This window comes from Pelophylax lessonae, assembly GCF_965119305.1.
Source record: "Pelophylax lessonae genome assembly, chromosome: 8".
NCBI lineage: Eukaryota > Metazoa > Chordata > Amphibia > Anura > Ranidae > Pelophylax > Pelophylax lessonae.
Window position 1 is genome coordinate 215,848,587 of NC_138775.1, and position 19,574 is coordinate 215,868,160.

The 19,574-nt window shown below is 46.7% G+C and overlaps 1 long non-coding RNA gene across 1 annotated transcript in view; it reads right to left on the bottom strand.

Annotated features, from left to right (window-relative positions):
* LOC309561033 overlaps nt 1–10,454 on the bottom strand; it is a 31,675-nt gene extending 21,221 nt beyond the window's left edge. Inside the window, exon 1 of the long non-coding RNA XR_014225544.1 lies at nt 10,319–10,454. This is a non-coding gene — a long non-coding RNA (uncharacterized lncRNA). The remainder of the gene's footprint in view (nt 1–10,318) is intronic.
* Between the last annotated feature and the right edge of the window lie 9,120 nt (nt 10,455–19,574).

A 19,574-nucleotide genomic window follows, 5' to 3' on the forward strand; every position in this document is an offset into this window, starting at 1 on the left:
ATAGAGAAATGAGGTAATAATGCTGGTGATTTGTGAGGAGTACAATCCTTTCCAGGTCATATCTGTGGTGCTTCCTGCTTCTGGGAAGTTGTATTTGTCATATTTTATAAATCTTATATGGCTCTAGAAGGTGTAGTGATATTGTCTGTAGTGTCCTCAATGGTGCAGGCATCTTTGTACCTGTCACATAGGACCTCTCTTCCTCCTGTAGTACAACTTATTATTAAGTGGTCAGATCATTAGAAACCAGAAGTGAAGTAGGAGGTGTGTGTTAGTTAATTAATTAAACTGGGTTGAAACAGTGTAGGAAGTAGTAGTATTAATCATAGTGATTTTGGGATGACAAGCCAATAAGCAGTGCATAGGGTTAGGAAAAGGGGGAGGGGGTATCAAATAGAGCAGTCCTGGTGCTGGAAGGGCGTGGAGGGGGGGGGGGGGCGCCGGCGCCGGTGCGGAGTGCCACCTCCCTGAAATGAGTTTTTGCAGGTTGGGATGCCTGAGTATGTGCAGAACACTGTGCCTCCATTTCACTCAGTGTCTGTATCACAGAGAGTGTGTCAGTGAAATGTGCGTGATGCAGAGTGCGTCTGTTTCCCTTCCAAATAATCTCTGTAACTCACGCTCCATCATAGTGTCTAAGCCACTCACTCTCACACTCTGTGACACCATGACATAGAGACAGGGGGACACACTCTTTGTACTACTCAACCCTCTCACAGTCTGTGGCACTCCATCATACTCCAAGTAAGACTCATCCACTGTCACCCATTTTCATACCCTTTGTGTCACTTGACCTGACTCTATGTGAGAGAGACGCACACTGACTCACACTCTGTGTGACTGTTTTTCACAGAGACTGAGTGTGACAGTATTCACCGTCACTGGAATTTAAAGACGGATAAGTCATGGGGCTAATGGAGTCTGGCCTCTATCCTGGAAGCTAAACCTTTATTCCTGTAAACTGTAAGGTACAGGAAGTCCACTCCTAATATGGTCATCCCAGGAAGTTCTGAGGAGACGGGCTGTCTGAGGTGGCTCTCAATTCACCTATTGTTAACTGTGCTAATGAGCTCACCTTTGTTCTGTCTGTCTGCTTTAAGAGAAACTTATAGGAATGTGGATTAGATGCTAAGGGGGAGGGGGGATTGTACCACATTGTATATTTTGTACACTGTGTGAGAGTGTAAAACTCTGTTCCTATTGGATGGTGAATATTATGTTCAGTCTTCAACAAGGTCCATCTGGGTGGTAACTTTGTGGGTGAAAACCGTATATAAGTCGTGTTCAATAAAGTTGTGCTGAGTTCATTCAACCTCAATCTAGAGTTCTGTCTCTTATTGGGGGAATCTGCTGCAGGGATTGCTATGGTCTTCCATACTCCCTTAGAGAATCACTAAGCTCTTGTAAGAGCTTGTGTAAGAGCTTGTTCTGCTACACTCTCTGGGGAAAGAGAGGTTCACCCACAGGAACCTGGAGCCTTGTCGTAGGTCCAGGGTGGGTAGGAGGCTGCAAGACCCTAACCAAGCTGCGGCGGTTCGTGGGGTCTGAAGTGCTTACGGTGTCTGGTGGAGAGCTTGGAGCCCTCGGAAAGCACTAGGAGCATCTTCCAACGGAGGTACCCGGTCTGGGGTGCCCTGTGTGAATCATCTCTATTGTATGAAAGGTACTACAGGGAAGAAAGGAGAGGGGGATCTATTTGTGTGGGAAATATGTATTGGTTCCCCGAGGCATTTTAGTTGCCATGGCCAGTTGTCTCAATTCCTGATTTGAGCCCCACAACCACTGCTGGGAACCCATACATGGCCCCCACCCAAATGGTACATTTAGAATCATCTGAATTAGATTAGGTAAATTAGATATGATAAATCAAAAATTAAAGATTACGAATGTAGAGCAGCACTGTCACTGGGGTTAACCTTAAAATCATGGAATCTAAAAACACCTCCCGATGCTGAGTTAACATATATGCCTATTGTGAAGAAATCCCAGATTCCCCAGCTGGTTGTAGAAGAAATATAACAAAAAACTATCAGCGCAAAACCAAATATGTGATATAACACTCAAAATAGGTAAAAACACTGTGTGTGAATGATGTACTGAAAAAGTGCTTAAATATCACATAAATCAGAGGAAGACGTTGGAGCCATACGCTCGTCGTAATGCGTATAGGTGGGCAGAGCTTGCGTGACCGACGCCGAACATCTCTCGAGTGACACACGCTATTATTTGCCATAGCAGCAGGCACGGTGATGTGCCCTGTACATGTGAGTAAACTTCTATTTTCCTCAATAAAGCCTGACTGTTGAAACGGAGAGCACTATATTTTCCCTTTTATATTTTGCATCGCATGTCCCGTGTCTTGAGACCTCTGGAGGTGAGAGGCTGGAGTGTCTTTCCAGGAGTCTGATATCCTCAGTATATGCTTTTGCTGGCCTGTCTGGGTCCTTTTTGGAGGTGAAAGGCCAATCTAGCAGGTGGAGGGATTTCACAGATTGGTGTGCACTTTTCACCAGATTGCATTTCTGATTTGGACACTTGGACACTAATGCACATTTATTGGATTTTGAGCATAATCACAGCTTGTATGGACTTCAGATATTGATTATATTAATATCATTTATGTTAATTGGTGCACGTCTGGCGCAGCACATTTTTTGTATTTATTTTGGTTGTAGAAGAAGACTACAACTCTAACCGGGTTCCTGACAGAATGCAGAAGTGCCTGATCCCACAGCTCCAATCCCTCTCATCTTTGTAGATGTAAAGGAAAAATAATAAAATTTCATTCAAATTAAATGTCATTATTCTGCTGGTGCAGATTCATGGTTTAGATTGCAAAAATTAGATTTTGTTTATTAAACACCAAGCAGAACATACATTTCTGACTGTCACCTTTTTACTTCTATAATTATATAAATAATTGGAGCCAGCTGGCACACTGCCACAGTGACATTAATTGGACATCCCACCAAGCCCTCGCTATGTCCAGTTGTGGTCACTGGGAATACACAGAGTGTTATACAGACCGCAATGTGTACTGTGTTATGTATGGTACAATGTATAACACACTGTGCTATATAGAACATTGTGCTGAATATAACACACTGTATACAGCACAGTGTGTTAAAGGAGATGTACAGCCAAAGCTGTATCACAGGATCACCGGAGTGCAATTTGTTTTGCACTTCTGTCACTAGTTTTCTGCAGAGAGCGAGCTGAAGTCTGCTCTCTGCTGACGTCACAGATGTCAGTCTAGGCACCGAGTCATCATGACAATGGTGTTTAAATCAGGTGTCACCATCAGAGTGCTCCTTTACATCCGGTGTCCCCATTGGAGTGCCTCCTTACGTCAGTATCCCCATCGGAGTGCCTCCTTGCATCAGTGTCCCCATCGGAGTGTCTCCTTGCATCAGTGTCCCCATCGGAGTACCTCCTTGCATCAGTGTCCCCATCGAAGTGCCTTCTTACATCAGTGTCCCCATTGGAGGGCCTCCTTACATCAGTGTCCCCATCGGAGTGCCTCCTTACATCAGTGTCCCCATCGGAGTGCCTCATTACATAAGTGTCCCCATCAGAGTGCTCCCTTACATCAGTGTACCCATTGAAGTGCCTCTATACCTCAGTGTCCCCATGGGAGTGCCTCCCTACATTATTGTCCCCATTGGAGTGCTCCCTTACGTCAGTGTCCCCATCGGAGTGCCTCCTTACCTCAGTGTCCCCATCGGAGTGCTACCTTACCTCAGTGTCCCCATCGGAGTGCCTCCTTTCCTCAGTGTCCCCATTGGAGTGCCTCCTTACATCATTGTCCCCATCTGAGTGCCTCCTTATCTCAGTGTCCCCATCAGAGTGCCTCCTTATAATTTGGTCTCCAACGGAGTGTTCCCTTACATCAGTGTCCCCATCGGAGTGCTCCCTTACCTAAGTGTCCCCATCGGAGTGCCTCCTTACCTCAGTGTCCCCATCGGAGTGCTCCCTTACCTCAGTGTCCCCATTGGAGTGCCTCCTTACCTCAGTGTCCCCATCGGAGTGCCTCCTTACATCATTGTCCACATCGGAGTGCCTCCTTACATCATTGTCCACATCGGAGTGCCTCCTTACATCATTGTCCCAATCGTAGTGCCTCCTTACATGAGTGTCCCCATCGGAGTGCTCCCTTACATCACTGTCCCCATCAGAGTGCTCCCTTACATCAGTGTCCCCATCAGAGTGCTCCCTTACCTCAGTGTCCCCATCGGAGTGCCTCCTTACATCAGTGTCCCCATCAAAGTGTCTCCTTACATCAGTGTCCCAATCGTAGTGCCTCCTTACATAAGTGTCCCAATCGTAGTGCCCCCTCACATCAGTGTCCCCATGGGAGTGCTCCCTTACATCAATGTCCCCATCGGAGTGCTCCCTTACATCAGTGTCCCCATCGGAGTGCCTCCTTACATTAGTGTCCCCATCGGAGTGCCTCCTTACATCTGTGTCCTCATCGTAGTGTCTCCTTACATCAGTGTCCCCATCGGAGTGCCTCCTTACATCAGTGTCCCTATCAGAGTGCTCCCTTACATCAGTGTCCACATCGGAGTGCTCCCTTACATCAGTGTCCCCATCGGAGTGCTCCCTTACATCAGTGTCCCCATCGGAGTGCTCCCTTTCCTCATCGTCCCCATCGGAGTGCTCCCTTACCTCAGTGTCCCCATCAGAGTGCCTCCTTACATCAGTGTCCCCATCGGAGTGCCTCCTTACATCAGTGTCCCAATCGTAGTGCCTTATTACATCAGTGTCCCCAACGGAGTGCTCCCTTACATCACTGTCCCCATCGGAGTGCTCCTTTACATCAGTGTCCCCATCGGAGTGCTCCCTTACATCAGTGTCCCCATTGGAGTGCTCCCTTATATCAGTGTCCCCATTGGAGTGCTCCCTTACATTAGTGTCCCCATCGGAGTGCCTCCTTACATCAGTGTCCCTATCGGAGTGCTCCCTTACCTCAGTTTCCCCATCGGAGTGCTCCCTTACATCAGTGCCCCCATTGGAGTGATCCCTTACATCAGTGTCCCCATTGGAGTGCTCCCTTTCATCAGTGTCCCCATTGGAGTGCTCCCTCACATCAGTGTTCCCATCGGAGTGCCTCCTCACATCAGTGTCCCCATTGGAGTGCTCCCTCACATCAGTGTCCCCATCGGAGTGCCTCCTCACATCAGTGTCCCCATCGGGGTGCTCCCTTACATCACTGTCAATGTTAATTTTGGCAGCAAATTTCAATTTCGTTTTAGTCTTAGGACTAAAATGGCATTTTAGTTTTAGTCCCATTTTAGTCTTCTGCTAGTGTTTTAGTTTTAGTCGTATTTAGTCGACTAAAACTCCAGTACATTTTAGTTGACTAAAACGTCCTACTTTTTAGTGGACTAAAACGTCCTACATTTTAGTAGACTAAAACTCATTTTAGTCATCTATAATCGAATGGGATTCAATTGTAATTTGTAATGCATGATTTAAGCATTTCTCTACAATTTCCAAACTCATTATATACTACTGCTGGTCCTGGAGTGAAAAATCTAATATGTTATTATTTATGGTATTAAGCTTTGAGTATGCACCAGTGTTAATTTTGGCAGCAAATTTCGATTTTGTTTTAGTTATAGACTTTTGACTAAAATGCCATTTTAGTTTTAGTCGTATTTTAGTCTTAAGACTAAAATGCCATTTTAGTTTTAGTCGTACTTTAGTCATCTGAATTGTTTTAGTTTAAGTCGTATTTTAGTCGACTAAAATTGTGTTATTTTAGTCGATGAAAACGTTTTAGACGGTTTTAGTTGAAGAAATTAACACTGCTCCTCGCTCTGTCGAAAAATGCATCCGACGGACTGCGCATGCGCACTGATTACGTCAACCCCAGCTGATCGAAAAAAATCAGCTGGAGTGATGTCGCGTACTGCACATGCGCAGTGCGTCGGATGCATTTTTAGATGGGAGGCATTATTCGACAGGACATGGGGCTGATGTCAGTATCTCGATCCTCCACTGCCCCAGCGCTGCCATCAGCCCAGCCTGAGGAGTGTGCACCGAACGTCACTAATCAGGTGAGGAGATTAATGGGCCTTACACACTATACAATTGTCTTTAGATTTACCAAAACCATATAATATGAGGTCAAATCTAAACACTTTTGATTTGTATGCAATCAGGAAGGCCCTTGCTCTATATAGTTGAAGGTAAATCTATAGGAAATCTAACAACAAAAGTTGTACAATTTGTATCCAGATTAACACTTTAGGTCCCTGCATTTGTTTAGTTGACTACAGTTAATGACTACTGTAGGTAAGGAGAAGGGTCGTCTCTCCAAATCAAGGCTAGTGCTCCATTCTTGAATATTAGATTAACCTACATTGGGGAATTTGTCTATTCCTTATTTTATTTTAAATATTTGTATATATGTTTATTGGTTTTTAAACATACAGAGTATTCAAAGTTATAGTAACAATAGCTCTAGATGAGCTTTAGTGCCGGTTCACATTTCTGCGATAACAGAGATCGCATGTAATTCGGAGTGCACTGCTCCTAAAATTACATGCGATGTCTGTGCGGTGCAAATTAAGCCATACAGTTTGTATGGCTGAATTCGCACTGCAATCGCACCTAACTCACACAGGACCCTTTTTTTGGTCTGCAGCAGAATTGGATCGCATGGTGGTTCACACTAGTGCGATCCGATTCTCTGCAAACTTTCAGATCGCACTGATCTGGGGGTGTCGTTAACTTTGAATTGACACCCCCTGCATATCGCATATGGCAGTGTGAACTGCCAGGGGAGCGGATGCGATGCGGGAACACGCTGTATATTTGCAGCGTTCCCGCATCGTAGAAATGTGTACCGGCACTCAAACAGAAAAAAAGAGAACTGGCTACAAAAATAAAGATGCCTGAACTGAATTGGCTATCTTTTCACTGACCTTTTTAGGTGGATTGCATGATGGAATGAAGTATCACATGCACCATGAAGACTTTCAATGAAAAGGATTGTCCAGGTCCTCTCCTAAACAGTTCAATCCTCACATAGGCATCAAAGTACAATATTTCTCAGTATTGAAGACCAACTAGGATATTTTTCTTTAGGTGCTCGTTCTCATACATGGAAGTGACTGTTGCCACTCTGAAAAGCTATGCTTGGATCGTTTTTCAGGACTGTTTGAGGGGTGGTGATTTAACTTGATAATTGCCATAATATGGAGAAAATGGGGGCTGTAATTAGCCCCTATTTTGTTTATGGGATTGCGGCAGGGCCTATATTAAAGTCAGTGACCTTGTATTGACCTGGTTATGAGGGGATTCTGTGACACCTCTGTCTCTGGGGAAAAAGGCTATTTGAATTTTTCCCCTGGGATAGCTGGCCTCCTTTTCCCACTCAAATTGAATCTGTATCTGCCGAGCATTGAATCAGGACCCTTCTCCCCGCTCAAATCAGCCCTGTCTCTGGGGAGATTTGATCTGGTACCCCCTTTTCCCGCTCAAATCTCCCGCCGAATGACCGTTCCAGTTTTAACCAGTCCTCAGTTCAGGGCTATTTAAGGGGTCCCCCAGTGGCTCAGATTCAGCCGCCTCAGAAACGGAGCTGTGGTGTTCCCCTCCCTCCCTCCCTCCCTTTGGTTGTTGCGGCCAGTTAATATTTATTGGTAAGTGTCGCCTTTGTGTAATGCATTGTTGGACTACAAGTGTTGAGCTGAGTTTTGAATTTCGTATTGGATAAAATTATTTGAGTTGATGTTGTGTCATTTCAACCTGAGCCGTAGTGACTAGGTTGTCTGCGTTTATGTGTAAACTTTACAAGTGTTTGAAGTAAAATCCTTTATTTATGTTTTGTATTTAAAACCAATAATCAAACGGCCGCGGCCTTTAAATTCCAACCCAATGTCATAGTGATGTTATTATTTTAAATTATATGTTTATTTATTATATTTATGTAAGCAATTCCTGCCTGATGTCCCATACAATGCCATAATTAGATGTAGGGCAGTTGCAGGGCAGCATCAATGGACTACATTATTTGCGTTCAGAGGTAGCACCGCCCACCAATAACAATATGCAGTTTAAGCTCAGAATCATGGCTGTGGCATGTGACCAGCTGGTAGCGGATATATGTTTTGTGCAGTGCCATCTTGAGAGCATTATAGGCCCCAGGGCAATGCAGTGCACAGGGGCCCTGCCTACACAATCACCCATGAGAATAAAAATGCAAATGATTGGTAAGGCGATATTTATTGGTACAGCAGTGCCAGGCTAATAACAGTCAGACTTGGCTGCCCTGTGTGTACCTGTTCCCGTGCCCAAGTGGCCTGACTGCAGCGAAGGGCAGACAGGCGCTTGCCACCTGCTAAGTTTGGCGGCTGGATGCACACAGGAGTCGGGACTAATGCTTGGCTGGGGCTGGGTCGCTTGGCAGGTGGGGCCCGCCTGGCAAGTGGGGGCCCTGGGCAACTGCCCAGCGGGCCCATTCAGTAGGACAGCCCTGGTTTTGTGTTCAGGCAGTCTGGTGTCTGGAGCCCTAAGAATCCTTTCACACAGAACAAAGCCCACTTCAATCTGCTGGGGATCCGTGAGCAGACCCCTTGCTGAATCCGAGCTTTAGGGCCAGTTTACAATTGCAATGGCCCCCTGAAAAGTGATTCACTTTGGATTGCTTTTCAGAGATTGTTTGACAGACTGAGAGGGCATAATATTGCCTCCTCGCCACCTATTTTAAGCCCCTAAAATCCTGCACCATGTGCCAAAATCACATGCATTGCACGGGGTTGTGGAGGGGCTGCAGCTCAGCCCTATTCACTTGTATGGATCATGTTCAGTGGGATATCTGCCTATCAAACATGACAGGGATACAACGTTGTAGTTTTTGCCATGCATGTGTATTCCCCCTATATGACTGCCTTTGCAGCTTGTTTGGGGTGGGGAGGGGGTGTGGGCAGTTGAGAGGCTGTAAAATCATATCTTAGTTTGTTCACATGGGTGCTAAAAGCAAGCAGTTGAGCCAAGTTTTTACCACCCCCAACCACCAACTTGAACAAGGAGTTGCAGCTGTTTTGTACACATGCCATGACCAAAACGCTTTGCTTAGTGTCCATTGCAAAAATTTAATGGAACAGCCCCACTCTGCAACAGGCATGCAATGCACACATCTGTAGCTCAGTGGGTTAAAACAAGCAGGGAGGAGGTGACATATTGCTCCTCACCGCCTGTCAAACACCCTCTGAAAAGTGATATGCCACATATCACTTTTCTTAGTGGCAGCAATGATAGCCACACATCTGTATGTGCCCTTTCATCTCAACGTCCTCACTGATGGTCTCCCCTAGATCCCTTCAGTTCTATGCAAGCCTCAGAGCCCACCGCCCCATCTCTCCTTCATCCCACTGACCACCCTCCTCAGACTGGCACTAGTGATGCAGCGGTTTTTGTCTTAGCAATACGGCTGACACAGGAACATATTTTCTCCACACAGGGTCGGTGCTAGACTATTTTGCACCCTAGGCAAGACCAGCTACTTGCACCCCCCCAAAAAAAATAAAATAAATAACTATACACATTGCTCACTTTCCTGTACTTAATGCCCCCCCTTTAAACACTACTTGTGTTTCAGTTTTAAACTCTTCAGTTTGCTGCAGTGTACCCCAACAATTGGTACTATTTCAGTGCATACTACAAACATTACATACATTTTGCTATTAGCCCCGCCCCCTCCTCCCAGGTAAAGGGGGGGGCACAGTTTTTGCAACTTCACCCAGGGCTCTGGACGGTCTCATCCTGCCACTGATGGCAGGATGAGAGCTGTGCCGGTAGCAGTGAGTGCTCACTCAGGCACAGTGAGTGTATAATGTCCTGACTGACATGATGCCATGATGTCTGCAATTAGTGGCGGTGGCAGGTGGCAGTGTACAACTATGTCCGGAACATATTGCCCTGATCATTACCTAGAAGCGGTGGCAGTGGGCGGCGGCCCCCCCCCCACAGTGGTGGAACTCCAGGGCTCAGTCGCAAGTGCCACTGCTGCAACCCTGGTAGTTCTGCCACTGATGACAAATTAAGAAAATACATATTTATTTTTATTATAAATACAACCTTACCTGCAATGTTAGCTCTAGACAATTTGCAGAGTCGGCATTCGAAACCGAAGATGTACAGGTGTGTTCTTTAGGGTCAGAATTGGAAGAGCCATCATCGCCTTTAGCTATAATACAACATTGAGATAACACAGACTCAGTGTAATACTATTTAAAGACACCATATAAATGTCTACATTTTTGTAGCAATATAATACAGATCTTGTATATCGATTGATGGTACTTACCCTGATAGAAGCTGAGACCGAACATGGCAAAAAGTAGGATCTTCATTGTGCTAACTGTTGAGTTCTACTCAGTAAGTGATTGACTATATGATTCAGTTCCTCTTTTCAATATGTTACAGTCAGTGACATCATTAAACATGTGACATTGTGCCACACACACACTGGCATATGTTTGAGACATTGAGAGACTTTCTTGATGATGAAACATCCAATCAGATCTGTTGGCAGCAGTTAAGGAAACAAGCAGTGATTGTCAAGATAAATTGCAAACATTAGAGACATCATAACTTTTTAACCCTGTTTCCTACCATCTCAACCTTCGGAACATTGTAGCTATTTGTATTACTATTTTTTGTAGTTTATAAACTTTATTAAACATTAAGGGTTTTTGGAGGCACATGGCTTGGATGTGCAGCAGACAGTCACATGGCTCCCAAACTCTGCTCTTTCCATTATCCTGCAGGCATCCTGTGAGTGCTGATTGCTACCCTGACAGCAATGCTCTCACTGCATGTCTCAGCAGCAGCCCCTCTGGAGCAGATATCTTAGCGGTCATCACATCATTTAAGGAGGCACTGATGGCCAAAATCGACTTTCTGGCAATAGATGTCAGTCTGATCCGCCATGACCTAGATAAGTTTGGATCTTGGCTGTGTGATGTAGAAGAGATGATCTCCTGTGTGTATAGGGTTGCAACCTCATCCCTTTAAACCAGGACATATATTAATTACACAGGGGGGCGATGCAGGCTCTAGAATAGTGATGGACGAACATCGGCCGGGGCGGTTCGCGAATGTCAGCCGCAAATTTACTCAAATGTCCGCGAACCGCAAGTTCGTGGTGGGCCCCAATGACTTTAATGGGATGCAAACTTTAAAAACCTTTAGCTCATATTTGCAGCCACAAAAGACTTACTAGCTGTGAACAAATAGTCCCACCACATGGACAATAGCATAACAGAAGTATTGCAATTGGAAAAGTTTCCCTAAAATTTTTTTATTTTTTTTTAACAGTGTGACAGAACCCACTGTCACTGTGTGTTTTGGAGGGGACTGTGCGCAAGCCTCCTACCGACAGACTATGGGCCAGAAGCTACTGGAGTTTGGCACTGCAGCCTTTTGACTTTACCATCCACTACTGCCCTGGGAAGCAAAACGGCAATGCCGACGAATTATCCAGGCAAACAGACATTGACTCTTTGGGACTTGTTACCCGACTAACTCAGGCACAGACCAGTTGGAGGTCTAGTACCTGGATTAGTCTACCTTTGGGGGGAAGAGATGTGACGGTAATAACCGTCACTATGGGTGACGGATCACCCTGTCCCTGGATTGTAAACCCCTTTGTGTCATTTTCTTATGAGTTTGGGACATTGCACTTTATTTTCCCTTTATTCATCCTCTGAACAACTGACTCATGGCATTGAGTTCATGTAATGTAATGTTACAACCCATCCCCCCCCCCCTCCCTCCTGTTTCTGTGTCTAAGGGTGTGGATTCATGACAGACAATGGTCGGGCTGGAGACATCTCTCCCCAGGGGGTGTGTATTAAGACTGCTTCATTGTACAAATGTTCAGTTCTCCTTGGTTGGTCCTTGTCTCATCCCCCCCCCTCCAAGGCTAAAGGGAGTTTCCCTAACTGTGTGTAAAAACTGTGTCTTGGAATGTAATAAACAGTTTAAGCTTTGCATGGTTAACCCTCAACACCTGGGTGGATTGTCTCGTGATTGAGGGGTTACGGGCTGGATATGGCTTCTCCGCAGGCTGTGGGTGCGTTTGGAAGACAGGAGACAGAGGTCCGGCGGATGTGCTCAGCTGGGGTACAAAGATCCGTTACAAACAGCAAAACATTTTTTTCATAAATCAGCCAGAACTGACAACAGCCGGTAAATACATGACAAATACAAATAGGGACAATTCACACATCTATAAAATGGGTCCGCATCCATTTCACAATTTGGCAGAACCTTTAAAGACCCATTGATTTTCAATTCCAGTCTGAAAAATTAGGCATTCACAGGATAAAGAAGTAAGTGTCGGCCAGTACAGGCCCCAAAATTTAGCCCACATGGGTTTACGTGACAGCTAAGATGGTAGTATTTGGTGGCTAGAGGTAAATTAGGCATTGACAGGATACAGAAGTAAGTGTCGGTCAGTATAGGCCCCTAAAATTAGCCCACATGGGTTTACCTGACAGCTAAGAACGTTGTATTCTGTGGCCGGAGGTACATTAGGCATTGCCAGGATACAGAAGTAAGTTTCGGCCAGTATAGGCCCCAAAAATGAGCCCACATGGGTATATCTAACAGCTAAGAACATAATATTTGGTGACTGGAGGTACATTAGGCATTGACAGTATACAGAAGTAAGTGTCGGCCAGTATAAGCCCCAAAAATCAGCCCACATGCGTTTACCTGACAGCTAAGCACGTAGTATTTGGTGGCTGGAGGTACATTGGGCTTTGACAGGATACAGAAGTAAGTGTCGGCCAGTATAGGCCCCAAAAATTAGCCCATATGGGTTTACCTGACAGCTAAAAACGTTGTATTCTGTGGATGGAGGTACATTAGGCATTGACAGGATACAGAAGTAAGTGTCGGCAAGTATAGGCCCCAAAAATTAGCCCATATGGGTTTACCTGACAGCTAAGAACGTGGTATTTGGTGGCTGGAGGTACATAAGGCATTCACAAGATACAGAAGTAAGTGTCGGCCAGGATAGGCCCCAAAAATGAGCCCACATGCTTTTACCTGACAGCTAAGAACATAGTATTTGGTAGCTTGAGGTACATTAGGCATTGACAGGATACAGAAGTAAGTGTCGGCCAGCATAGGCCCCAAAAATTAGCCCACATGCATTTACCCAACAGCTAAGAACGTAGTATTTGGTGGCTGGAGGTACATTAGGCATTGACAGGATATAGAAGTAAGTGTCGGCCAGTATAGGCCCCAAAAATTAGCCCACATGGGTTTACCTGACAGCTAAGAACATAGTATTTGATAGCTGGAGGTACATTAGGCATTGACAGGCTACATAAGTAAGTATCGGCCAGCATAGGCCCCAAAAATTAGCCCACATGCATTTACCCAACAGCTAAGAACGTAGTATTTGGTGGCTGGAGGTACATTAGGCATTGACAACATACAGAAGTAAGTGTCGGCCAGTATAGGCCCCAAAAATTAGCTCACGTGGGTTTACCTGACAGCTAAGAACATAGTATTTTGTGGCTGGAGGTACATTAGGCATTCACAGGATACAGAAGGAATGCTTTAGGAACATATTAAGCAAATGCATCTTGCAGTGCATTCCTATGGGAAATAAATTTAGAAAAGACAAAGCCAAACCTGGCTGGCTAAACCGTACCGTTAAAAAACTTATCAGGGGAAAAAAATTGGCCTTCAAGAAATATAAATCAGAGGGCACAGTATCGGCTTTCAAGCAATACAAGGAGGCAAATAAGAAAAGTAAACAAGAAATCAGGATTAGTGTTGAGCGAACACGGACTGTATTATTCGGGTTCGTACCGAATAATTGGATTTTTGCTACCCGGACACGGACCCGAAAACTTTACTGTATGTTCGGGTTTAAAGTCCGTGTTCGGTAATTTTATTTCCTGTTTCATGTAATGGCACGCTTTTAATGGCGGGCTTTCAACAGCCAATCAACAAGCGTTTAACTGGTGTGCCTTAAGCCATCCCAGCCATGCCTACTAATGTATTAGTAGCTGTGATTGGCCATCTGAAGCATGTGACCCTTGTCTTTATAAGTTCGAGAGCCACAGTGCGGTGCGTCATTCTGCTGTAGTGTAGGGGGAGAGCACACATCATACGTGCTGGCTGCTGATTAGGGACAGACAGTGAAAAATTGTGCCCGAAAAGAATGCAGGGACAGGTCAGAGTGTAGGCAGGGAAAGTTATTTGAGCATTTTAGGGACAGGCTGGAGAGATTAGGCAGGGACAGTCTACATCGATTTTGCTGTGTGGGGGGTGGTGCAGTGAACGATCTTTTTGAGCATTTTAGGGACAGGCTGGAGAGATTAGGCAGGGACAGTCTTCATCGATTTTGCTGTGGTGGTGACTTGAACGATCTTTTTGCCCTCACTTGAGCCCACTGAGGAGGAGGAGGGAGAAAAAAATCTATTTTTATCAGTCTGTTGTGTGCAGCATTCAGCTATATTTTACTACAGATTGCTGTTCTAATCTGCTATTTAAAAATTAAGTTAAAGGGGAATTTTTTTCCCCTTCATAGCCTGCTTGCTGCTGAGCTGACCGTGACATAAGACACTGCTGTGTTCACATGTGCTATTGAGTGATTTTCAATTTTATACTTTTTTCTATTCCACTATTCAATATACACCCTTTAGGGTTTAAAAAAAATTAAATTGTGGCATAGTCTGTACTAATCTGCTATTTAAAAATTACAAAGTTAAAGTGGAATTTTTTTTTTTCCCTTCATAGCCTGCTACAGAGCTCAACGTGACGTAAGACACTGCTGTGTTCACATGTGCTATTAAAAAATCACCAATTTTATATCATATTTTCTATTCCGCTATTCAATCTACACCCTTTGGGGTAAAAAGAATTAAATTGCGGCATAGTCTGTATCGGTACGTGTGAGATACACCTTCCAAATTTTTGGGGCGCATCTTCCACCGCCGAGGATTGCAGGGTGCTTCAGTTTGCCTCCTGCCTGTTCCGAACTCCTCCTACTCCTCATCCTGCCTTTAGGATACAAAAAATTGTAATCGGGGCCTAGTCTGGGTCTGTACGTGTGAGATACACCTTTTGATATCATATTTTCTATTCCGCTATTCAATCTACACCCTTTGGGGTAAAATAATTAAATTGCGGCTTAGTCAGTATCGGTACGTGTGAGATACACCTTCCAAATTTTTGGGGCGCATCTTCCACCGCCGAGGATAGCAGGGTGCTTCAGTTTGCCTCCTGCCTGTTCCGAACTCCTCCTACTCCTCATCCTGCCTTTAGGGTACAAAAAATTGTAATCGGGGCCTAGTCTGGGTCTGTACGTGTGAGATACACCTTTTGATATCATATTTTCTTTTTTTTTTTTTTTTTTCAAATTCTTTATTGAAATATTTAAGAGCAACAAAAACAAATGCCACACACGGCAACATTAGAAAGTGCAGCATGACAAAAACAAAACTGACTGTAGATCAGTGAGAAAAGCATTATCCAGCAAAAAAAAAAAAAAAAAAACATCAACATATCATAAGGAGAGACATTCAAAGGAGGGTTAGTGTAGTCACTTAAGCGTGTAAGCCAACAAAGTGCAGTCACAATGCACATCAGCACCGAGAGAGTTGTGGATCCACATACAGATGAGTATCTAGGTAAGTGTGCCTCGGAATACAGTGCGTGAGGTAAATACATGGAAAAATCTTTTCTCACCGGGAAAACACAATGAGGAGTAAAAGTCACACCGGGGTAGAATGAAGTTGTATAATGTATGTGATAGGGAGAGCGGGGGGGAGGGGGGGGAACACATGGGGGGAGGAAAGAAGGGTGGGGACAGGAGTAAAGTGGCGGGAAGCAAGACAGCAGCTAAGCGGATAAGGGGGACAGAAAAAAGGAAGGGAACATAGGGGGGTCCGGGTGGATCCCGTGCGGCCTTCCGAGTCCACTGTGTTTGAGGCTCAGGCGGCGTCCTGTAGGGCCCTGCCCTCATCCGAAAGGATGAACATATTCCAACATCCCCAAGTCGCCGTGTATTGTTCCCTCCTGCCTTGCGATGTCATCACCAGGTCCTCAAAATCATTAACCTGTTTAACTCTGGACAGCCAAAGCGGTATCGAAGGAGGGGTCGTAGACTTCCAACACAAGCCAATGCACCCCTTAGCTGCGTTGAGAAGGTGGCGCAGGACCGATTTCTTATAACGCTGCGGGGGGATGGTCGTACAATGCAGTAAAAAGAAGGCAGGGTCGTCCTGGAGGATAACATCAGTCACCTTTTGGGATATTCTCCGTACTTCAGACCAGAAACTCTGGGGGCAGCTCCAAAACATATGGAGCATAGAACCTCTGTCTCCCAGGCAACGCCAGCACCTGTCCGATGCCTCAGGAAAGAAGCTGGCTATCCGAGCCGGGTGTAATACCAATGCGTCATCAATTTGTAATTGGTCTCCTGGACACGCGTGCCGATCGAGGAACGCAAAGAGAACCGAATAATATTTGTGCGCTGGGTCGCCGTGAAGGTCCTCTGCAGTTCCCCCTCCCACTTCAGAAGTCCCGGGAGGACAAAGTCCCTCGGGGGCTCCGAAAGTATGGAGTAGAGCTGGGAAAGGGCATGAGGCAGGGGAGTGTCCCCCGAAATAAGAATCTTGAGGGGCGTCAATGGCCTCTCGAAGAGGGAGCGTGACCCCAGTCAACGGAGAAAATGCAGCAACTGTAGCGCCTGCCACCTGGAGAGAACAAACAGGCCACTCTCAGCTGTCAACTGCATTGGGGAAGGCCAGAGCGCAGCATTCCCAAAGTGTTGCACCCGGAAACGCCCCGACGCCAAAAGCACCCGAAACCTCCCTCCACCACAACCCGTCGGGAAGGCCATGTTGCCCAGAACCGGGAACATGGGCGATTGAACAGCCCGGACAGCCCCAGGGGCCAGGATCTGGGAACAGATCAGGAGGGTCGGGCCAATAAGGGGGTGCAGCTTGACCCTGTCTGGCACTGAGTCCAAGCACCGCGGTGCACCCGGAAGATGGACCTGGGACATGGACATCTCCAACGTCGTCCACATCTTCAGTTTAGCGTGTCTGCACCAGTCCACGAGCCTGTTGAGGTGGGCCGCTTGGTAGTACCGCTTGGCATCCGGGACTGCCACTCCACCAGGAGATTTGGGTAGCATTAGTAAGCGCCAAGCCAGTCTGGGCCGTCTACCCGCCCAGATAAATTTGGTGAAGGCGTATTCCACCTGTTTAAAAAAGACGGCAGGGACAGACACCGGCAACGTCTGGAACAAGTAAAGATATTTCGGCAAGATGGACATCTTGAGGATGTTGCAGCGGCCAAACTAGGAGTGCAGTCCAGTCGACCATTTCGTCATCAGAGCGCGGGTGGAGGTCAGAAGAGGGGGAAAGTTCAGGCGATAAACGTCTCCAGGGTTCGGTGGAAGCAACGTGCCCAGGTATTTGAGTGCCGGATCAGCCCATTTAGGGAAAACTGTTGCAGAGAGAGTCCCTGGTCCGCTCCGGCAGGGCCACCCCCATGGCCTCCGACTTGTGATAGTTGATCTTAAGATGGGAAACCCTCCCATAAAGGTTGAACTCATGGAGGAGGTTAGGCAGTGAGATCAAGGGATTGGTCAGGGAGAAAAGAAGATCGTCGGCATAAGCCGAGATCTTATAGGATGTATCGCCCATCGAGACCCCAGAAATATCCGGGTTGAGGCGAACCTTAGTCAGGAAGGGTTCCAGGGAGAGGACAAAAAGAAGCGGGGACAGGGGACAGCCCTGTCGGGTCCCGTTAAAAATCCGGAAAGGTTCGGAGAAAACACTGTTCACCTTGACCCTCGCGCGGGGGCAGGAGTAGATACTCGAGATCCAGTGGAGCATGCGGGGGCCAACCCCGAAACATCCAAGAACCGCAAACATGTATCTCCAGCTCACCCGATCGAAGGCCTTTTCCGCGTCAGTGCTTAAAAAGGCGGTCGGGCTGCGCAATACTTTAGACAAGTGTATGAGGTTCAGGTCCTTAATGGTGTTGTCCCTAGCCTCCCCGGATGAGATAAAGCCCACTTGGTCGAGGTGGATCAACTCCGGCAGAAGGGGTTGGAGCCTGGACACAATCATTTTAGTGAAGAGTTTCAGATCGACATTCAATAACGAAATTGGCCGATAACTCCCACAGGAAGAGGGATCTTTCCCCTCCTTAGGTATGACCGATATGTGCGCCAGGAGTGAATCCGCGGGGAAGGCGGTAGAATGTCCTATTTCATTAAACATTTTCAGCATGTGAGGAAGGAGCAGGGGTTGTAACTGTTGATAATACAGAACTGTAAAGCCGTCAGGGCCTGGGGCTTTGCCTCTTTTCGCCAATTTAATGGCCATAGACAGCTCATCTTGAGTGAACTCCTCCTCCAGAGCATCCCTCGCCGGCGAGGGAAACCGTGGAAGGGGGACTGAGTCCAGATAGGAGGCAATAGCTGCATCATTGGACAGGCCCGTGGGGAGATGGTAGAGGTCGGAGTAGAACTCGCCAAACCTCCGAGTTATTTCCCTGGGGAGATGTACCTTACTGCCGTCAGGGTTCTTAACAAATGGGACGTAAGAGGAGGCTTGTTGATCCCTCAAGGCTTTGGCCAGCACCCGCCCACATTTGTCTCCCAACTCGTAATGGGTGCCTCTGCATCGCTGGATAGCTGCCTTCGCTCGGTATCTCAACAGGTCCCCAACTTGACTCCGCAGCTGAGCCAATTCAGTCCCCACAGAGGCATCCACGCGCCTCTTGTGAGGGTTCTCCAGGCGAGCAATGTCCGCCAGGAGCTTGGTCAGTTGTCGCTCCCTCTCCCTCTTGAGTCGCATACCATGGGAAATCAGGACACCCCTAATGACGGCCTTATGGGCCTCCCATACCACCCCTGGGTCACTGTCCGGAGTAGCGTTCAGTTGGAAATACATTTGGAGTTGTTGGGAGACATCCGCCAGAACCTCTGGGTTCTGGAGCAGGCTCTCATTCAGCCGCCACTTCCAGTCCAATTCACGGGCAGCACCCCCCCAGCCCAACCGCCAGCGTGACCGGGGCATGATCCGACCATGTGATGGAGCCAATCTCTACATCCACTACGGAGGAAAGGAGACGGTGAGGGATCATAAAAAGGTCAATACGAGAATACACGTTATGCGGATTGGAAAAATACGTGTAGTCCCTCTTGCCTCCATGCAGTATGCGCCAGACATCTATCAACTGAAATTCTTTGAACAATTTGAGAATTTGGCCCCTGACCCCCCGAGGCACTGAAGACACTCCCGTGGATGTGTCCGAAGACAGATCCAAAGGGAGGTTCCAGTCCCCTCCCAGAAGCAGACGACCTTCCATGAAATCCACCAGGGATACCAGAGTTTTTTTCAGGAATGTATCTTGGTGTGCATTGGGTACATAGAGGTTGGCCAATGTAACCAGCTGTCCCCCAATGCGCCCCTTAAGGAACAGATACCTACCATGTGGGTCTGCACATTTATCCAGCATGGACCATGGGATGGTGTTCGAGAGCAGGATGGAGACACCCTTAGACTTGGCGGCAA